We start from the raw sequence: 19,301 nt of genomic DNA, 5'->3' as shown, positions 1-19,301 counted from the left end.
TCAGATTCAGGGCTCCGCAGACCATTGAGAGGTTCGAACACTGGGGTGCGCACGAAGAACACTCTCTCCCTAGCCCGCTCGCTAACGATCCTATGGCCTAGCTCGACGAACCCAAAGAACAAGCGACACAGAGATTTATCCTGGTTCGGCCACCTTGCGGTGTAATACCCTACTACAGCTTTGTGGTGGATTTCCTTGAGGGCTGAGGATTAGCTAGTACAGTGGACGAACAACCTCGGGAGGTGAGGTGTTCTTGAGCTCGATGAGCTGGTGGGTGTGGGGATGCTCCGAATGATCCCCCTGTCTATGGTGGTGGCTAAGTCCTATTTATAGTGGCCTTGGTCCTCTTCCCAAATGTTAGGCGGGAAGGGGTCCCACAATGGCCAAGTTTGAAGGGAGACAACTAGTACAAGCTATCCTGACAAAAGTAGTCTTCGCCTACAAAAGGCTCTGGTGTTGACGCTGTAGTGGGCTCCGCGATGACCTCCATCCTGTCGTCCTTGTGGTCTTGGTCTTGTTGCATCGATATGGAAACCTTTGCCTGATGCCTCGGTACCCCGCGCCTGCACTTGCCTCCTTAGCACCAAAGAGGAAACTGGTACACAGCGCCGCTGGCACCCACCTAGCCTTGGTTGTCATGGATCACGTCATGTGAACCTCGCAAGGTGCACCTTTCCTTCAGATCGCCAGCCTAGCGAGCCTGCCCCCAGGGAGTTCTTGGTGTCATCCGCCTCGCGAGGCTAGGCCCCTCGCGAGGGTCTTGGATCGTTGTTGCTGGAACTGGGCCATAGAGGCCGCTGGTGGACACTACACCACAACACCTAATTAGGGGCAGTTAACTGCCGGGAGAAATACCCGACCAAGGGCAAAGAAACTGTCAGGAATTGAACAACTGCCGGGAGAATAACTTACCGTCAGAGAAACTACCAGGAGAAGTTAACAAACGAGGGCACACGAACTGCCGGCAACCATGTCCACTTGGCAGGTCATCCTATCTGCCGGCCCAACTAAACTGCGGCCCATTGTGTGCTGGGAACTTGTATGCGATGCGTAACCAAAGTAACTGGGCCGTTTCTCAAAAAAAAAAAACAATTGGGCCGAGCGCGCTCGCGTGGGAGAAAGGGCTCGCGAGATCGAAATATTCACAGGGGTTCCTTTGGTCGTGGGCTCGTCGCCCTGAGCCCCTGACCAGTTCTTCCCCGGCTCTTCCAAAACCTAACCCTCAACCCCAACCACGCCGCCGCCACCACCAACCACTCGACCGCAGCGCCGGCTTCGTCCCCAAACACAGACGCCGCCGACCGCCTAGTCGTCGCCGAGCACCCTTCTCTAACAAGGAAACCCTTCATCGGTTCGTCCCCATCCCCCGCGCACCCAGCGCCTGCTTTCTCTCGAGGAAAGCCGTCGTCCGCCCTCCATCCCCACCACAATAACGACCTCCTCCACAAGTTTCCTCCGCCGAGCAGGCCTCCTCCTACTCCTCAAGCTTTCTCCCCCGAGCAGGGCCTCCTCCTCCACGAGCATCCTTCCCTGAGCACTAAGTTGGGGTCGCCTCCTGTTTCCCTCACCCGAGCAGCGGGCCTTCCTGTACAGCCCCCCTCCCGAGAAGCTCCACCTCCTCTACATCCTCCCCCAGGTGCAGCGCCGCCTCCTTGCTCACCGAGAGCACTTGGCCGGTGAGATTTCAATCTTTGCAAACTTCTGTTCCTTTTTTCTTCTGAGCAGTAACTAGAACGACTTCAGAAAGTGTTTGAGTTTATATGACACTACAGCTCTGAAGATAACGACTAGCTTTGTCATCCGATAAACCAAGTTTTGCTTATGGTGAAGAGATCTTCCATTGCAGCAAATGGATGCTTCAAGCCTTCAACTACATACTAAATCAGTGAATCCCAGTAGGGGTACTACATGCAAGCTTTGGGAAATTAAGTTTAAAGGTCGTGCTGCAAATAAAGCTAGAGAACTTCTTTCTGTATATTTTTTCTGCAAATGTAGACTGAAAGTGAAGTAACGCTTCTAGAGTTTAATAGTTTTAACTAGTGAATGTGTTAGTTCTATGAAAATAGATATATGGGGTTTGATCTGGAATTTTATTCTATAATTTTCTATTGCCATTTTGCCACTGCTCCCGATCATGTGATTCTGGAATTTAATGATCAGTAGTTGTCTATCATAGTAGAAATCCCTTCAATTGTTTCAACCTTTATTATTGAATTGAAAAACATTTGTCTGATAATTTAATTTTCTAGAGTAAAATGAGAGAAATTGGTTTGTACTGTCGCCCCTACTGGAAATTAATTGCATCGTGACTTACTGAATTGCCAGATCCCCAGTTCTTAAACTTTTTTTATTTAGCTTAACACTTAAGAACAAATTCATCCATAGCTACGTTCACAGAGATGGTAAATAGCTTAAGATGTGCTTGTGCAAGTAATATAACCATGGTAGTACAGTACCTTGTCATGTAGGGCCACGAGTAATATAAGACTATTTTTTTGTTGCTGATAATTAGAATGTTTGGATGCTCATTGTTTAGGTTCTGCATCTAGTTTGGTAGTAGTGCTGCTGTGTGCGGCTTAGTTTCTGATGTTTTGAGGTACCCATGGAGGGGGACAAACTTGAGACATGTGATGTTTTCAGTAATGGAAATTGGGAGCTATGCTCCTAAGTAGATTTTTTTTGAAGAATTGGGTCATGGGGCTAGCTGAGTACCATGCTCTTTTCTCCTATATGTAATTCTTACGAACGGTTCCCTAATTTTCATTTGATGCTTTTACTGAAATAATATTTTGGATTTTTTGTTTTATGAGCAGTGTGCATGTTGTTTGTCCTCTCCACCAAGCAGCGTCGATTAATCCATACAAGCACATAAGCTTATGCTCTTATGATTATATATTTACCAATGACTATTATGGTTGATAGCTTAAAAGTCTTTGCTTCTATATATGCAGCTGAGAGTGACTTATAAGTTCATGGCAAAAGCAGCAACACGAGTACGCAACCACAAGCAAGCTGAGGAGGTAATAATCTTGGTAGTTAAGTCTTTGATTCAGTATTTTGCTTTTGGATACATGTTTGCTGCTATTTCAGAACAATGAAACTTATTTAGCATTTCGTTTCTTATATGCTTCATGCAAATAAAACTGCAGTAAACATATGAACCGAGATTTTGCTTGGCATGTGTATGTACGCATGTGATGAATTTGCTTAGCATTTTTATGCATACAACTATTGGAAGCTTTTACATGTCCTGGAACTGAGCTTTTGCATGCCATGTGTTTTCTGAAGCTGAGTCTTTTGTTATTGGGTTGTACTTGCAACAGAGTCACAGGCTCCTGCCATATAACCATTTATGAATTGCATATGTGATGCCTTAATTAAGGTCTTCTTCTATGAGCCTCTACCTTGTGCAAATAATATGATTATTTAGCAGCCTGGTTTCATAGCTTTGAATCTCATGTGAATAAACTATATGTCTAGGTGTTAGATGTTCTTTGCTTAACTAGATATCGAAGTATAAACAACAAGCTCATGTACAAGATGGCAATTATGATGGCTATTTAGTTTATTTCATTGATTCTCGGCATATTAATTGATTGTAACGTCCTAGCTTTATTTAAGGAGATGTAAAAGAAACAAGTAATCTCCCTTTTCCTTTCTTTTACAATTGTCATGATTTTATATGACCTTTTTTAGTCAATCTGTTGTCGACGGTCTGAATTTTTAGATAATTTAAATTTGTGATGAATTCTCAAATTGATTAGGAAGACTGGATTTGTAAAACTTTGTTTATATCCTTCCAATACCTTGAACTAACTATTTTCTCTGCAGTTACATATATGCATATCTTATGCTCATTTCACCAAAGTTTGGCCGACCTTTTGGTGTCTATTATTTGTGTACGTTTCATCGCTTTAGAAGTAATATTCAATCCAAATCTTTTCTTTAATAAAGCAATTCAGCTAGTATGTTTGCAAGCAAATTTATGCCAGGACAAGTACTAGTAGTGGAGCCAAGAACATATTAGGGCACGATGGTTAATGGAGTATTCACGCAGGTTCTTGTCAAACTTTGCTATCAATTTATTGCCATATCCCCCGGCATGCAAATTCGCTCAAAGTCATTTAAAATCTCGGAGTTTCCAGGGAACACATATGGAACTGGGATATATGGGTTTCTACAAGTTTTGCGCTTCATATTTCAACTAGTTCCAGTCAAAGCCAATTTCATGTTTCTGGTTACAAGAAAAATCAGTTAACACTTAACTAGGTTTCAACAAGTTTCTTCATACAAACAGATTTCTGGTTATCAGCAAAATCAGTTAGCACTTAAGTAGATTTCAGCTAGTTTCATATAGGTGTTGTTTTGCAATATGCTTGACCAAGGCCACCATAGTTACTATGAATGTCTACATTCAGTTAAATCTAAGATACACCCTTTGTTCTCAGGATTTTGTTAGCAGCTTGTTAATAATGCACTTGCCTCTAAATTGTCAGTTACCTCTGAGAGTTGATACATTTTACTGTCTCGAGATTCTTTTGGCGTCCCTGAACAGTTTCCGCTGATCCAAATTATCATCCCTCATGTTATGGGCCTCAAAGAGTAGCTGAAAGACTCATTTAAGGTATGTAAAATCTTGACCATATCACGCATTAATGATCTATCAATGTGCTTGTTTTGTGACCAGATCCATGATGCCAAATATTTGGCCAGGCACAAAATATTACCCTGGCTTGGGTGGTTACAATTTTTTTTGGATGCTCAATGCTTGCTCTCAATTTATTTTTACATCTTAAAAGTCTGCTTGTATGTATGCAGCTGCAAGTGTATAAGTCTAGCAAATGCAGTAATGTGACCACAAGCCAGTTGAGGAGGTAATATGCATCTTCAACTTTGATTTTTTGTTGTACAGTCCTCTGGTTTTTCAAATTTGTTCTGTGGATTCTTTATTTTGTTCTAGGTTGACTCTTTCATATCAGATCTGAAAGTTTACTGATAAAATTAGTGCAATCTATTTCTTGGGTGAGCTTGGACTATACAGTTTAGTGAAGCAAGCAACAATGTTACACATTCTTGTTTTGTCATATTAGCCCATGGAAGATTTATGTATGTGAAGCGCAAATAATTTCTGTTTGATCTAATTATGTGCGTAATAATCACTACTTGTTGTGATGATGAAGTGCATAACATTCAGAAGAGTTATATGCTGACGTTAAACTGCAGCACATCAAAATTTTAATATGTTGATTTAAAATCTGAAACGATAGTACCATTTAATGAGTTTCTGATTTGTTGCAGGTTTCTCAAGATACACAAGTTGTTGGAGGTTTGGAAGATGTACAAGTTGCTGGAGGTTTTGAAGGTCTGACAAGTTGCTGGAGTGATGATATATATGTAATATGTCTTGTTTGTCGAACCTCCATATATTGACAAGTTTTACACTGGTCATTTTGGTGGTTGTTTCAGCAGACAAGCCATTGTATGCCAATTTTGGTTGTGTGGCACGATTTCTTTACCTTAAACATATGTACTTTGCATTTTGAGGCATAATGTCTATATATGTATGGTTCATGCATGTGTTAAAAACATATGTTTTTGGTCTATTTATGTTATTGCATGAGGTCTTACATGTAATCTGATTGAACATATGTGTAAGTTGTGTGATCTGTCCTGGCTGTTTGAACATAATGATTGGATATTTAATCAGGGATATTGCACACAGAATAATTTAGTTTGCTTGTGAAAAAACACGTGATGGCATATTACCTGCCGGGTAAATGCGCTTGTGCAGGCAGTGAAACTGCCGGTAAACTACAGTTGCTAGCCACTATGAGTCTGCCGGGTGAAAGTAAACTGCCGGCAGATAAAATGGTTGGGGCAGAAAAACTGTTGGGGATTATTTATCTGCCGGGACAAGTAATCCCCGGCAGCCGTTGACGTGGCAGTTCTATCTGCCGGGAAAATCTCTCTCGCGGCAGTTTATCTGCCCTCTTAATGGTGTTCTCCCGGCAGATTATGTGCCATTGCATTGGTGTTGTGGTGTAGTGGGAGCCATGCTGCGGGCCGTAGGTAGGCAAGTCTGGGCACCCCCGGTCCCAGAACGCTGACAAACGACGTAGGGGCTCATGGACAGGCTTGGTGTCCTTGCATACGTGTAGTTTGTGCTCGACGTACTTCCTCGTAATACCCGGCATGTCCTTTGGGGTCCATGCGAAGATATCCCGATTCTCACGGAGGAAGTCGACGAGCTCGCCTTCCTATTTGCTGTCGAGGCGGGTGCCCACAATGATGTACTTACTATAGCTGGGGTCTTCCGGGTTCAGCTTGACCTTCTTGGTCTCCTTGGAGGGCTGGAACGAGGCCTCGTCGGTCGGCTCCATAGTCGAAGCCGGCATGGCCGGCGTCTCGTTGGCCAGTGTGACGATCTAGTCGAGCTGGCACTGCTCCTCGGTGTTGGCCAGTCACCGGTGATGGTGATGAGGCCCTTCAGACCGCAGCTTCATCTTTAGGTAAGCTTAGTGGGGGATCGCCTTGAACTTGGCGAGAGCCGGCCGGCCTTGCACCGCGTCAAACGCGCTAGATAGGTCCACCACCTCGAACCAGAGCGGCTCGCGTCGGAAGTGGTCACTGGTGCCGAACAGGACGACGAGCCGGATCCGACCTATCGGGAGCAGGAGAGGCTGGGCACGATGCCGTGGACGATCATCCGGGTTGGCTCCATGTCTTTGGCCTCGAGGCCGAGCTTGGTCATGGTGTCGTGGTAGAGGATGTTGATGTTGCTGCCGCCATCGATGAGGACTCGAGAGAACGTGCAAGTCTTCCGGGGCGCGGCGATGGTGGGGTTGAGGATGAGGGTGTAGCCACCCTGATTCGGCATGACAGCCGGGTGTCCCGGGTCCGGGTGACCATGCGCTCCGACCAATGCATGTACTCTGACTTGGCCGGGATGACGGTTGTCAACTCCTGCAGGAGCAGGCGCTCGCTACGTTTGTCGTCGCCGAGGCTGGTGTCGATAACATAGGTCGCGTTCCCATCAGTGTAGACGTCATCGCGCATCGCGCCGCAAGCCGGGGGCGGGGGCGGAAGGGGCGGAGGCGGCAGCCACGCTCCTGGAGCCGGAGCCCCTCATGATGCGCTTGGTAATGGTGCATTGTCGGAGCATGTGCATTGACGGCCTCGCGCCGCAGTGGTGCTTGCAGGGAGCGTCGATCATCTCCTCGATGCTCATGGCGGGCTGCCACACCATCTTGTTGGTTTGCAGGCATTTGGCGGCCGGCTCGACCGCGGGTGCCTGCTCAGAAGTCGCGACTAGACGGTTGTCGTAGAGCTTGCTGTTCTGCTGGCGACTATTCTCACCAGCCGCCTTGCGAGGTGGAACTGGCTTTGCCTTGCCAGCTTCGTCCAGCGCCACCTGGATCTTCATGCCGGTGTCGGCGTTGGCGTACTTGTCCGCCACTGGTACAACGATGTGCTATACAAATGGTTTTTAACCCCTTTTCGCGACGTCATTTGGAACCGTCGACAAGTGAGTGTGGGCGATAGGGGGGTCCTTCACACATGACCTAGAAATCGTCGAGGATAGGCCCTCCTGGGACACGGGCTAGGGCCGTGTGCAATCTGGCGAGGCATCAAAACCCAATCATTTCCGTAGGTATGTACATCCCACATGGTAATCCGAGAAAAACATTTCTGTACGTATGTACATCCCACATGATGAATCCCAGAAAATCATTTCCGTAGGTATGTACATCCCACACGGTGAATCCCAGAAAATCATTTTCGTAGGTATGTGCATCCCACATGGTGAATCCTAGAAAAACATTTTCGTATGTATGTATATCACACACAGTTCTTTGTGTGGAAACGTTTGTGCAAGGTGGCCTAACGCAATCAGTTCGCTGCCAGAAGCTGTGTGTGATTGTTAGTTGATCAAACACGCCTACTTTCTGGAAACTGTGCGGGTTGTTTGAGTTCATCGCCCACGATGCTGTCTGAGTAACCGTCTGCAATAGAAAACCCCAATAAGCAGGGTAATTAGCCTATTATAGATAATCCATGTACTAATCAAACAGATATTTCTTTCTTCAAAAAAATCAAACAGATATTTCTTATAAAACACGCTAGATATTTCATATCCGTGTAAAAGCAACCAGGATTTCAAAATCAAATTACATCTGATAGCTTCGGCACTCACTTACGCCATTACACAACAGCACCAAGTTTCACATGCAGCATCAAAAACCTTTGGAAAGTAGCATCATACACGGTAAGTAGACAGATGAATCTCGTATACGAAACTGCAGAAGCGGAAGGAAAATATTGAGCCTTCAGTGTTGTTGAATGTCCTTGCAACTTTAGGCCAGTGGCTATGCACAATTGCCCGCCCAACCTTCGTCCTCTTTAGCAAGAGTTCAATATTGTACCGTGGGTGTTGAATGAATACCTTCCTCGCCTCTTGGCCATGCAGGTGGTTTGAGAGGTAATCATCGGTGAACTGCTTTGAAAAGTACTGAAAACAAAGCTATGCATAAATCGCTGTTGTAAATTTTGAAATGGCGCAAGGGGTAAAAACAAGGTAAAATTGTTGTTTCCATCCTATAGTTGACTGATGTCATCTTCCTTGTGCAAACAAAGATCTTTCTATTATTCATCGCAAGTTTCTTCATCCTAACAATCTTTCTGAGTTTCTTGACTTAACTAACATTCATGGATATCTCATTTCCCCATATGCAAAATGGGTTGAACAGTGGGTTTTAGCCTCTGACAATTGGACCTAATGTGCAAGACCAAATTGTAAGAAACCTAAATATTGGAATGATGCCTGCAACTGCACAATAGTGTGCTATTAGCCAAAGGACCCCGCTTGAACAAACCTTGATGTTAAACGGTAGTGTCTCCCATTGTTTCCCTACAACACACATAAGGAAGATCTTGATCAGGTTAACTGGGAATATTATTGAGTATAGCCAAATTTGATTGGTGTCACATGCATAATACAAAATTGTACCCACAGCAAATGAAAATCAAATAGTAGAACTGAACCAAACAGTTAAATGGACAGCAGACCAAATGAACCAAAATAATTAACTGAGCACAACATTGCAGAATGGAAACATGTACTAGAAGATAACACAATTAATAAAACAAAGAATGCTTGATAACAGTACTACGAAATGTAGCAATTGTTGGACCAAAGCTGTTAACTGAACATCGGATTGCATATTAACATTACAGAGGACAAATCACTAGAAGGCCCTAGCGGTGGCCTCGAGAAAACAACATGAACTGTATTTTAAAGTAGACAACCGTGTGGTGGTGTCGACGGTGGCCTTGAAGACGAGGTGCTCCTCCGAGATATGGCGGTCGACACGCATGGCAGCCATAGCGACCTCATGAGCGCGTGCGGCCCCATGCTACTAAGCTTCGCATTATACTGCGTGCAAAATGGATGTGGGCGGCGCTTAATTGGAGGAGGGGGAAGTGATTTCGGTGGAAGGTGTCGCGCCATCGGTCGGGGCATGTGGGACGGGAAAGGAGGAGGATGGTGTGGGTGGAGTGTGGATTACCTGACCATATCGACGAGGCCGCGCAGCAAGAAGAAGGGTCGGCGGCGAGGAGGCCGCACAGCAAGAAGAAGGGTCGGCGGCGAGGAGGCCGCGCAGCAAGAAGAAGGGTCGCTGGCAAGGAGGCGGCGCTGCAAGAAGAAGGGTCGCCGGCGAGGAGGCGCTGCTGCAAGAAGAAGGGTAGTTGGCGAGGAGCCAGCGCTTCAAGAAGATGGGTCGCCGGCGAGGATGTTGAGCTGCCAGTAAGTAGCAGTGAAGGTTTGAACTTGGAAAGCAAGGAGGAACAGTGGAAATGTGGCTTTTGGTAGGAGGGAGGGGGCCAGGAGATACATATTTCCGCGGTGGCAAAAAAATTCGCTCGGTGCCGCGAGAAACCGGCGCGCAAGTGTGGTTCAAGAGGGGGCAGTGGAGTGTAGATGACGAAGCTTCGTGCGTAAGCCAGACAAGACGGTGCACCAATATATTTTATATCGCATCCCACACGATTCTTTCTAGTAAATTGTTTGTGGTATACCTGATTTTTTCATTATGTTTTAAAAGACAAAATGGTGTTACGGAGGGAAAGGATGGTGTTTGAATTGCTAGAACATTTACGTATAGTGAACATGCAACTAGTACATGAGTGTCGTGTTTAAATTTGGAATTATTCCGGGTTCGTTTGACATTTTAATGCATTAATTGAGTTTTTGGGCATTTAATGTGCATAATTCAAATTTGAACTACAAGCGCATGCTCCAATGCACCAAAGTTTGTTGAAAAATCACATGTGTGTCTTTGGGTGAAATTATAGGTCCGATGCAAGAAATGGGAATGAAATTCAAACATCTGGGCGTAGTGGCTCGGCCGGAAATATTGAGAAACTTGGTTTTTAAATTCCTATAAATCCAAAACACGCCTGGAAATAATGAAACTTGGCATGGTGTCATGACATGGCACCAACATGCTGCAGTAATTTTTTTGCCCGAATTGGGACAAGCTTTGGTGTATGCTCCTTGCAGACCGGAGCTTCCCTCAAGAAGGCTCGTGGTTCCGAGAGGGAACGTGTAACCTCCGTGTGCAAAACAACACGCGTACACTGCATTCTCCCGCCTTAATTTTTTACACTGGTAGATTAGACCAAATAGAAGTACCATGCTAAAATTTTGAATTATTCCGGGTTCGTTTGGCCTTTTTATACATTAATTGAGTTTCTATGCATTTAATGTGCATAATTCAAATTTGAACTACAAGCACATGCTCCAGTGCACCAAAGTTGGTTGAAAATTCACATGTGTATCCTTTGGTGTATTTATAGGTCCCATGCAAGAAATGCAAATGAAATTCAAACATCTGGGCGTCGTGTCTTGGCCGGAAAGATTGAGAAACTTGGTTTTTAAATTCCTGTAAATCCAAAACACGCCTGAAAATCATGAAACTTGGCATGGTGTCATGACATGGCACCAACATGCTACGGTAATTTTTTTGGCCGAATAGGGACAAGCTTTGGTTTAATCTTCTTGCAAACCGGAGCTTCTCTCAAGAAGGCTCGTGGTTCCGGGAGGGAACGTGTCACCACCATGTGCGAAAGGAGATACATACACTGCCTTCTCCCGCCTTAATTTTTTACAAGCAGATTACACTAGATAGAAGTATCGTGCTAAATTTTGGAATTATTCCAGGTTCGTTTGGCCTTTTTATACATTAATTGAGTTTCTGCGTATTTAATGTGCATAATTCAAATTTGAACTACAAGCACATGCTCCAGTGCACCAAAGTTGGTTGAAATATCACATGTGTGTCCTTGGGTGTATTTATAGGTCCCATGCAAGAAATGGGAATGAAATTCAAATATCCGGGCATCGTGGCTCGGCTGGAAAGATTGAGAAACTTGGTTTTTAAATTCCCGTAAATCTAAAACACGCCTGAAAATCATGAAACTTGGCATGGTGTCATGACAAGGCACCAACATGATGCGGTAATTTTTTTGGCCGAATTGGGGCAAGCTTTGGTGTAAGCTTCTTGCAAACTGGAGCTTTCCTCAAGAAGGCTTGTGGTTCCGAGAGGGAATGTGTCACCTCCATGTGCGAAACGAGATACATACACTGCCTTCTCCCACCTTAATTTTTTTAGACAGGCAGATTAGACCAAATAAAAGTATCGTGAAAAACTTTGGAATTATTCCGGGTTCGTTTGGGCTTTTTTATACATTAATTGAGTTCCTGCACATTTAATGTGCATAATTCTAATTTGAACTACAAGCACATGCTCAAGTGCACGAAAGTTGGTTGAAAAATCACATGAGTGTCCTTGGGTGTATTTATAGGTCCCATGCAAGAAATGGGAATGAAATTCAAACATCTGGGCGTCGTGGCTCAGCAGGAAAGATTGAGAAACTTGGTTTTTTAATTGTTGTAAATCCAAAACACGCTTGAAAATCATGAAACGTGGCATGGTATCATGACATGGCACCAACATGCTGCAGTAAATTTTTTGGACGAATTGGGACAAGCTTTGGTGTAAGCTTCTTATAAACCGGAGCTTCCCTCAAGAAGGCTCGTGGTTCCAAGAGGGAACGTGCCACCTCCGTGTGCGAAATGAGATACGTACACTACCTTCTCCTGCCTTAATTTTTTTACACAGACGGATTAGACCAAATAGAAGTATCATGCTAAATTTTGGAATTATTCCGGGTTCGTTTGGCCTTTTTTATATATTAATTGAGTTTCGGCGCATTTAATGTGCCTAATTCAAATTTGAACTACAAGCACATGGTCCAGTGCACCAAAGTTGGTTGAAAAATCACATGTGTGTCCTCGGGTGTATTTATAGGTCCCATGCTAGAAATGGGAATGAAATTAAAACATCTGGGCATCGTGGCACGGCCGGAAAGATTAAGAAACTTGGTTTTTCAATTCCTGTAAATCCAAAACACGCCTGAAAATCATGAAACTTGGCATGGTGTCATGACATGGCACCAACATGCTGCGGTAAATTTTTTGGCCGAATTGGGACAAGCTTTGATGTAAGCTTCTTGCGAACCGGAGCTTCCCTCAAGAAGGCTCGTGGTTTCGAGAGGGAACGTGTCACCTCCATGCGCAAAACGAGATACGTACACTGCCTTCTCCCATCTTAATTTTTTTACATAGGCAGATTAGACCAAATAGAAGTATCGTGCTAAATTTTCGAATTATTCCGGGTTCGTTTGACCTTCTTTATACATTAATTGACTTTCTGCGCATTTAATGTGCATAATTCAAATTTGAACTACAAGCACAGGCTCCAGTGCACCAAAGTTGTTTGAAAAATCACATGTGTGTCCTTCGGTGAATTTCTAGGTCCCATGCAAGAAATGGGAATGAAATTCAAACATCTAGGCATTGTGGCTCGGTCGGAAAGATTGAGAAACTTAGTTTTTTTAATTCTTTTAAGTCCAAAACACGCCTGAAAATCATGAAACTTGGCATGGTTTCATGACATGGCACCAACATGATGTGGTAATTTTCTGTCTGATTTGCGATGGCGCACACATTAACAATCAACAAAGTCATTTTGGAACATGTGTTGTCACGTTACAAATCGGAAACACAAGTATTATTGAAACTGTGGGCGTTATACTTACCATTTACGTGCCGCCACGCGTCCCCTTTTTTATTGTCTAGGAGGTGCCGTGGGGGTCGCTATTTGAGTACGGGAGGTGTGCGATCAGACCCCTGCGTGTGCTCATCAGGAGGATAGCCCTTTGACCGCTACCCACTGCGCACCTCCCTCCCAACGTCTCCATTAATGGCGCCCGAGCCCCTCTTCTTTGGCGTGGCTATGTGTCTCATTGGACTTTGATTTAAGAGAGAAAAATGAATATCTAAAAAGAAAGTTTTGCATGGATCTTGATGTAAGATCTGACGGACCTATATAGCATCGACTGCGACTTATAGCAAGCATGATGAATATAAGGACGATGACAGTGGATAATAATTGTCTTATATATTTAGAAACATAATTAAAAAAGCCACATGTGGCAACGCCCAAAATACACAAGGGCAAAAGAAGAAGGAAGACAACGATCTGCCTCGCTGATCTCTACGTTGTTGCAGGCCGTGGGACTAGTCCCCACGGCGAGCAGCGATGAGCTCTTTCTTGTTCTCAAGATGCTGCTTGAGAGCAATCACGGATTCCTCCACCAGCCTTCTGCGCTCGATGCGCAGCATGGCATTCTCGTCCATAAGTTTCTTGACGATGACGCCGGTCCTCTTCAACAAGGTAGTGGTCTCCTCCTGTTGCTCCGCACTTCCAACGATCTTCGCCCTCAGCAGGTCGTGCTCGGCCCAGAGCTTCGCATTTCTCTCATTTAGTTGCGGGATGACGCCGGCAAAAGAGGCTTTCATGTCGTCCTGCAACCTCGCCCAGCCAGAGATCTGATCCATCTAGCTATGGATGATCGCATGCATGCGCCTGTAAGAGTTCTCGCCTGCCCGTGAGACATTTTCCTAGGCTGCCGCGGCGCGGGAGGACATCTCTGCTGCATTCCCGGCACATCGGGACATCTCTTTTGCTTCCGCGGCTCGGTCGGACCAGTCTGCCGCATCGATGGCGCGGCGGGACCTCTGTGCTGCCATGGCCGCGCGGCGGAACATGCCAGTTGTGTTTGCGGCGAGGCGGGACATCTCTCATGCTTCCGCTTCCATGCTCGCATCTCCCTGGTGGCAATATCTCGACCCAGAACTCACGCTGGCCATGGCAGACGCAAAGGGAACGATGATGAATGACTTTGTTTTTGTGGATGAGGAGTTGAGGAGGAATGTCCAGTCATATTGGAGTAGTAGTATTTATAACCAAGTAGTAATACGCTCCTAAGTGGGAAACCGTTTAGGTTTTGATCTGTGTGAACAGGTTTGCAATTTGGAATGTGACAGGGACACATGCTCAAAATTTACTGACGGTTATAAGTGCGACACTATTCTCGGAAGGCGTAACATGGACACGTACGCCTTCTCGACCGCGTACGTGGCGTTTGCACCATAGGGTGCACCGCAATAGGCAATGTCAGCACATGTCTTGTTCCAACAACCGTGCGTGCTCGTTATTACCATCGTCCACACTTCTTTTAATTAGAATGTGTGTGCCCGTCTAGCACACACACGTTGATCTATCTAACTGTTTCAGTTTGTTGTGGCTAATCGCAAACAATTCATCCATGTGAAGTGTATGCCATCAATTGTAGACACTTTGATCTGGCTGAACCATTTCTATTATGTTGTCTAATCACAAACAGTTAATCCTTCTGAAGCATATGCCCTCAATCACACACACCTTGATCTGGCTGACCGTTTATTTTGTGTTTCCTAATCGCAAACAGCTCATCCGGGTGAACCGTATGCTGTATATCGCACATGCCTTCATCAGGCTGCCCGTTTCTTTTGTTCCTCCTCATCGCAGACAGTTCATTGGACTGAACCGTATGCCCTGCATCGCACACGCAACTAAAATTTGAACCGTGTTTGATGGATTCGCCATCGCAAACGTTTTGCACCTTTTTTGATAGTTCTTTTACACCACCGTTGGTGATTATTGCATCACACACAGTTTCGTCGAAGGGTCTCTGATCGTTGTGTCGGTTAGTAGCATCCTGCAGTAGTGCGCTATCACCATGAGCGCGGCCATGGTGGCCGGCTCGGAGCGCAAGAACTTGTGCTTGAGGAGGGTGCCATCCCAGCACCCGCTGACTAAGTACTGGATGGCCTGGCCTCCATGGATGCCCTCGCAGCTATTATGGAGCTCCGTCTAGCGTGCGAGGTACTCGCGGCCAGTCTCCATCGGCCCTTGCACGCACATGGCGGCATGGCTAGGACGGGCAGGACGCTTGTAGGTTTCGGTGAAGTTGCGTATGAAGGCTTGCTCGAAGTCGACCCATGCGTTGATGCTGCCAGACGGTAGGTTGCTCAACCACGTGCGCGCCGAGCTCTAGAGTATGAGCGGGGTGTAGCGCATGGCGAGGCGGCGATTGCCGCTCACGATGGCGATGGCGGTGGTGTAGTCAATGACCCATTCCTCCGGCTTGACGGTGCCGTTGTACTTGGGGGTGTCACGGGGAAGCGTGAACCCTTTGTGGAAGGGCTCATCCCGGATGCGCGGGCCGAAACAAGACGGCCCAATGGCGTTGTTCTCCTCCAGCTCCATGGAGAGGGTGAGCTGGTCGAGGCGGTGGTGAACGTTGGTGTCGTCGATGGCGCGCGGGCCTAGCGGGCTAGCGACCATGCCGCGAGGGGCCAGGTCGGCTGAAGCTGGACGACGGCCGGGTGGCAGGGGAGGATTGTGTCGGCGCCAATCTTCCAGGGTCGGATCGTCGGCCAAGCCGCCGGCAGTTGCCGGAGCGCGGTTGCGCCGGGTCTGGTTGCGGCCGGAATGAGCTTCGCCGGGTGGCGAATACGCCGTGTTCTGCTGGTCAGGATCGTCGGCGTGGTGTGAGGGAGTCCTGGATTAGGGGGTGTTCGGGTAGCAGGACTATACCTTCAGCCGGACTCCTAGACTATGAAGATGCAAGATTGAAGACTTCGTCCCGTGTTCGGATGGGACTTTCCTTGGCGTGGAAGGCAAGATTGGCGATGCGGATATTCAAGATCTCCTACCATTGTAACCGACTTTATGTAACCCTAACCCTATCCGGTGTCTATATAAACCGAAGGGTTGTAGTCCGTAGGCAATCAACTCCATACACAACAATCATACCATAGGCTAGCTTCTAGGGTTTAGCCTCCTTGATCTCGTGGAAGATCTACTCTTGTACTACCCATATCATCAATATTAATCAAGCAGGAGTAGGGTATTACCTCCATCGAGAGGGCCCGAACCTGGGTAAAACAAAGTGTTCACTGCCTCCTGTTACCATCCGGCCTTGACGCACAGTTCGGGACCCCCTACCCGAGATCCGCTGGTTTTGACACCGACATGGTGTGAGGCGGATCCTGCGGGCTTGGCGAGCTGGTCGAGGTGGTTGTGCTGCGCTTTGGCCATGTCGAGGAGGTCGTTCACCCGCTTCTGGCGGTCCTTCAGCTCCTCGCCCTGCCGCTGGTCTAGGCATATTCTTCCCGTGGTCGCACGCATATTCTTCACAGGGGTTTCGTAGACGGGACGGATTGCGCCAAGGGCGCGGCCGATGGCGCCACCCCAGGCCCGCACGTCAGCGACCCGGATTAGCTCGGTGGCAGTAGGCATGAAGCCGTAGGCGGCGTCGCGCTCCTGCTGAGCAGAGTCAGACGGCGCTGCGTAGCAGCGAGTGTCTAAGACAAGTCCAGCAGGCGCTGGCCATCTTCCTCGAGGCGAGCCCGAGTCTCGGCGGCGTTTGTGGCGTCGAATCGGTGGCGATGGGAACACGGAGGCTCTTCATCTTGGCGCGCAGCGGGTTGGACGCGTTGGCGCGGTCCGCTGTGGCCCTGGCCTCGACGGCCTTCATCGCAGCGCTGGACGAAGAAGAGGCGCCGGTGTCGGTGGCGAATACCTCCACCCAGATGAAGAGGTCCATTGAAAGTGCGTTATATCGACTAGAGGGGGTGAATAGGCGATTTTTATGAGTTCTTCACTGAGGAATTTGCAGGTGAGGAAATTCCTTAGCGAAGAACTACTAGCAGCGGAATAAGTACTCAAAAGTAAACATAACAGAACACAAGCATAGTCATCATAATGAAATGAAGACAAGCACAGAGTACAGAAAGCGTAAACACAGGATAACACAGGATGACGACAAACAAACTGAAGAAATTGAACTAAGGAAATTGAGAAAGTATTTAGTCAAAGTCTTCAAACACAGATACGAACAAGCACTCAACACAGTTATGAGGAAATGCAAGAGTTGAGGAAATAGAACCAGTGAGCTTGGTGAAGACAATGATTTGGTAGACCAGTTCCAACTGTTGTCTCAGTTGTACATCTGGTTGGAGCGGCTAGGTATTTAAACCTGAGGACACACAGTCCCGGACACATAGTCCTCACTGTATTCTCCTTGAGCTAAGGTCACACAGACCTCGCCCAATCACTCGTGGTAAGTCTTCAGGTGACTTCCGAGCCTTCACAAACTTGGTCACTCGGCGATCCACAATTCCTCTTGGATGCTCTAGACCATGACGCCTAACTGTCTGGAAGAAGCACAGTCTTCAAAGGTAACAAGCATCGAATCCACACAGGATCAATCTCTTCAGTGATGCTCAATCACTTTGGGTTTGTAGGTGTTTGGGTTTGGGTTTTCCTCACTTGATGATTTTCGCTCAAAGTCCTCGGAGGATGGGATGCTCTCAAATGAGAAGTGTCAGTTTCTCTCGGAGCAGCCAACCAGCTAGTGGTTGTAGGGGGCAGCTATTTATAGCCTAGGGAGCAGCCCAACATTATAAGACATAAATGCCCTTCAATGATATGACCGTTAGGCGGGTAGATATTTTGGGACAGCTTGCGCATAGCACAACAACGGTTGGAAATTTGAGTATCAAATTCCTCAGGGCTATCATGTTCCTCACTGTGTAGGCAATCCGCACTGGCGAATTCCTAACTCCTCAGTCAGAACAAATTCCTCAGAGACCAGAACAACTTCGTCTCTGTCACTGAAGAATATGACTGAACTGTATGAGATTTCCAATGGCTTCACTCGAAGGGATTGGTAGGTGTAGGATCTTGAGTTGAGAATCACATGGAAATTTTTCCTTAGTATTTCCTCGACCCGCTTTAACAATACGGTGTTTCCTGTGACTTAAGAAAGAGAAAATGAAACTACGAAAAAAAGTCTTCACGCTTCATGTTCCTCGAATGAATGCCAAGTCTTCAAAGATCACACCAATTTCTTCACTTTCAAAGTCTTCAGAAATTCAAAGTCTTCAGTCAAAGAACTTCATTTTTAGGGGTCGACTTTTTCTGTAAATATCAAACTCCTCATAGACTTATAGACATGTGTACACTCATAAACACATTAGTCCCTTAACCTATAAGTCTTCAATACACCAAAATCACTAAGGGGCACTAGATGCACTTACAATATCCCCCTTTTTGGTGATTGATGACAATATAGGTTATGTTTTCAACAGGGATAAACATATGAAGTGTAAATACTGATATTGAGGAATTTGATTGCAAGATATAGAAGAACTCCCCCTGAAGATGTGCATAGTGAGGAATTTGCTTTTGAAGCATTGCACACTTGGAAGAATAGAATCATGGAGATCTCCCCCTATATCTTGTAATTCATACACGCATTTGACATATCATAATGATCAAATATGGTGACTGATGTAATTTAGCATGCGTGCAATAACATATATGAGAAATAAGCATGCAGAAAAACACATCAAAAGTATCAGAGCACCATCGAGTTTAAGTTTACAACTCGATCCAATAAAGTTTCAGAAGAACGAGAGTTGTAACTTAGCAAAAAAACACCCATATAGACAGACCCGCTTGAAGACTAACTCAAAATTCTCCCCATTTGTCATTGAATGATCAGAAGGATCGAAAATGAGGACTAACGCCCCTGAAGAATATCAAGTTGATGAAGGAGCGCCAGTGTTGTTGGGGTCGTTTGTCGTTGAAGGGCCTGCCGCAGTGTCGTCCAAGTCTTCATACTCGTCGGTATCGCGTGATGAAGAATATTAGCTGGAAACCAAAGAAGGAACCTTGACCTTCTTGAATTTCTTCGGTGGAGGTGCAGACCAGTCAAAATCTTCGTTGAGACCCATTTTCTTGAGATCTTCTTCACCATACAGAGGTGATAGAATGGCCCAGGTG

The 19,301-nt window shown here is 46.1% G+C and overlaps 1 long non-coding RNA gene across 6 annotated transcripts; it reads left to right on the top strand.

The window, feature by feature from the left end:
• Positions 1 to 1,156: 1,156 nt before the first annotated feature.
• Positions 1,157 to 5,671, top strand: LOC123127466 (uncharacterized). 6 transcript variants are annotated; one of them, XR_006462504.1, is made up of 6 exons: positions 1,157 to 1,676; positions 2,952 to 3,020; positions 3,832 to 4,057; positions 4,497 to 4,624; positions 4,819 to 4,874; positions 5,299 to 5,671. It is a non-coding gene; the product is annotated as an uncharacterized lncRNA (long non-coding RNA). The 6 variants fall into 6 exon arrangements; XR_006462501.1 differs by lacking the exon at positions 3,832 to 4,057 and adding an exon at positions 1,847 to 1,937; XR_006462503.1 differs by adding an exon at positions 1,847 to 1,937 and having other exon boundaries at positions 3,832 to 4,624.
• Positions 5,672 to 19,301: the final 13,630 nt, after the last annotated feature.

The sequence above is a fragment of the Triticum aestivum genome, chromosome 6A (assembly GCF_018294505.1).
Source record: "Triticum aestivum cultivar Chinese Spring chromosome 6A, IWGSC CS RefSeq v2.1, whole genome shotgun sequence".
Taxonomy (NCBI): Eukaryota; Viridiplantae; Streptophyta; class Magnoliopsida; order Poales; family Poaceae; genus Triticum; species Triticum aestivum.
The sequence above is the reverse complement of the archived record's forward strand: the minus strand, read 5'-3'. Positions and strand labels throughout refer to the sequence as shown.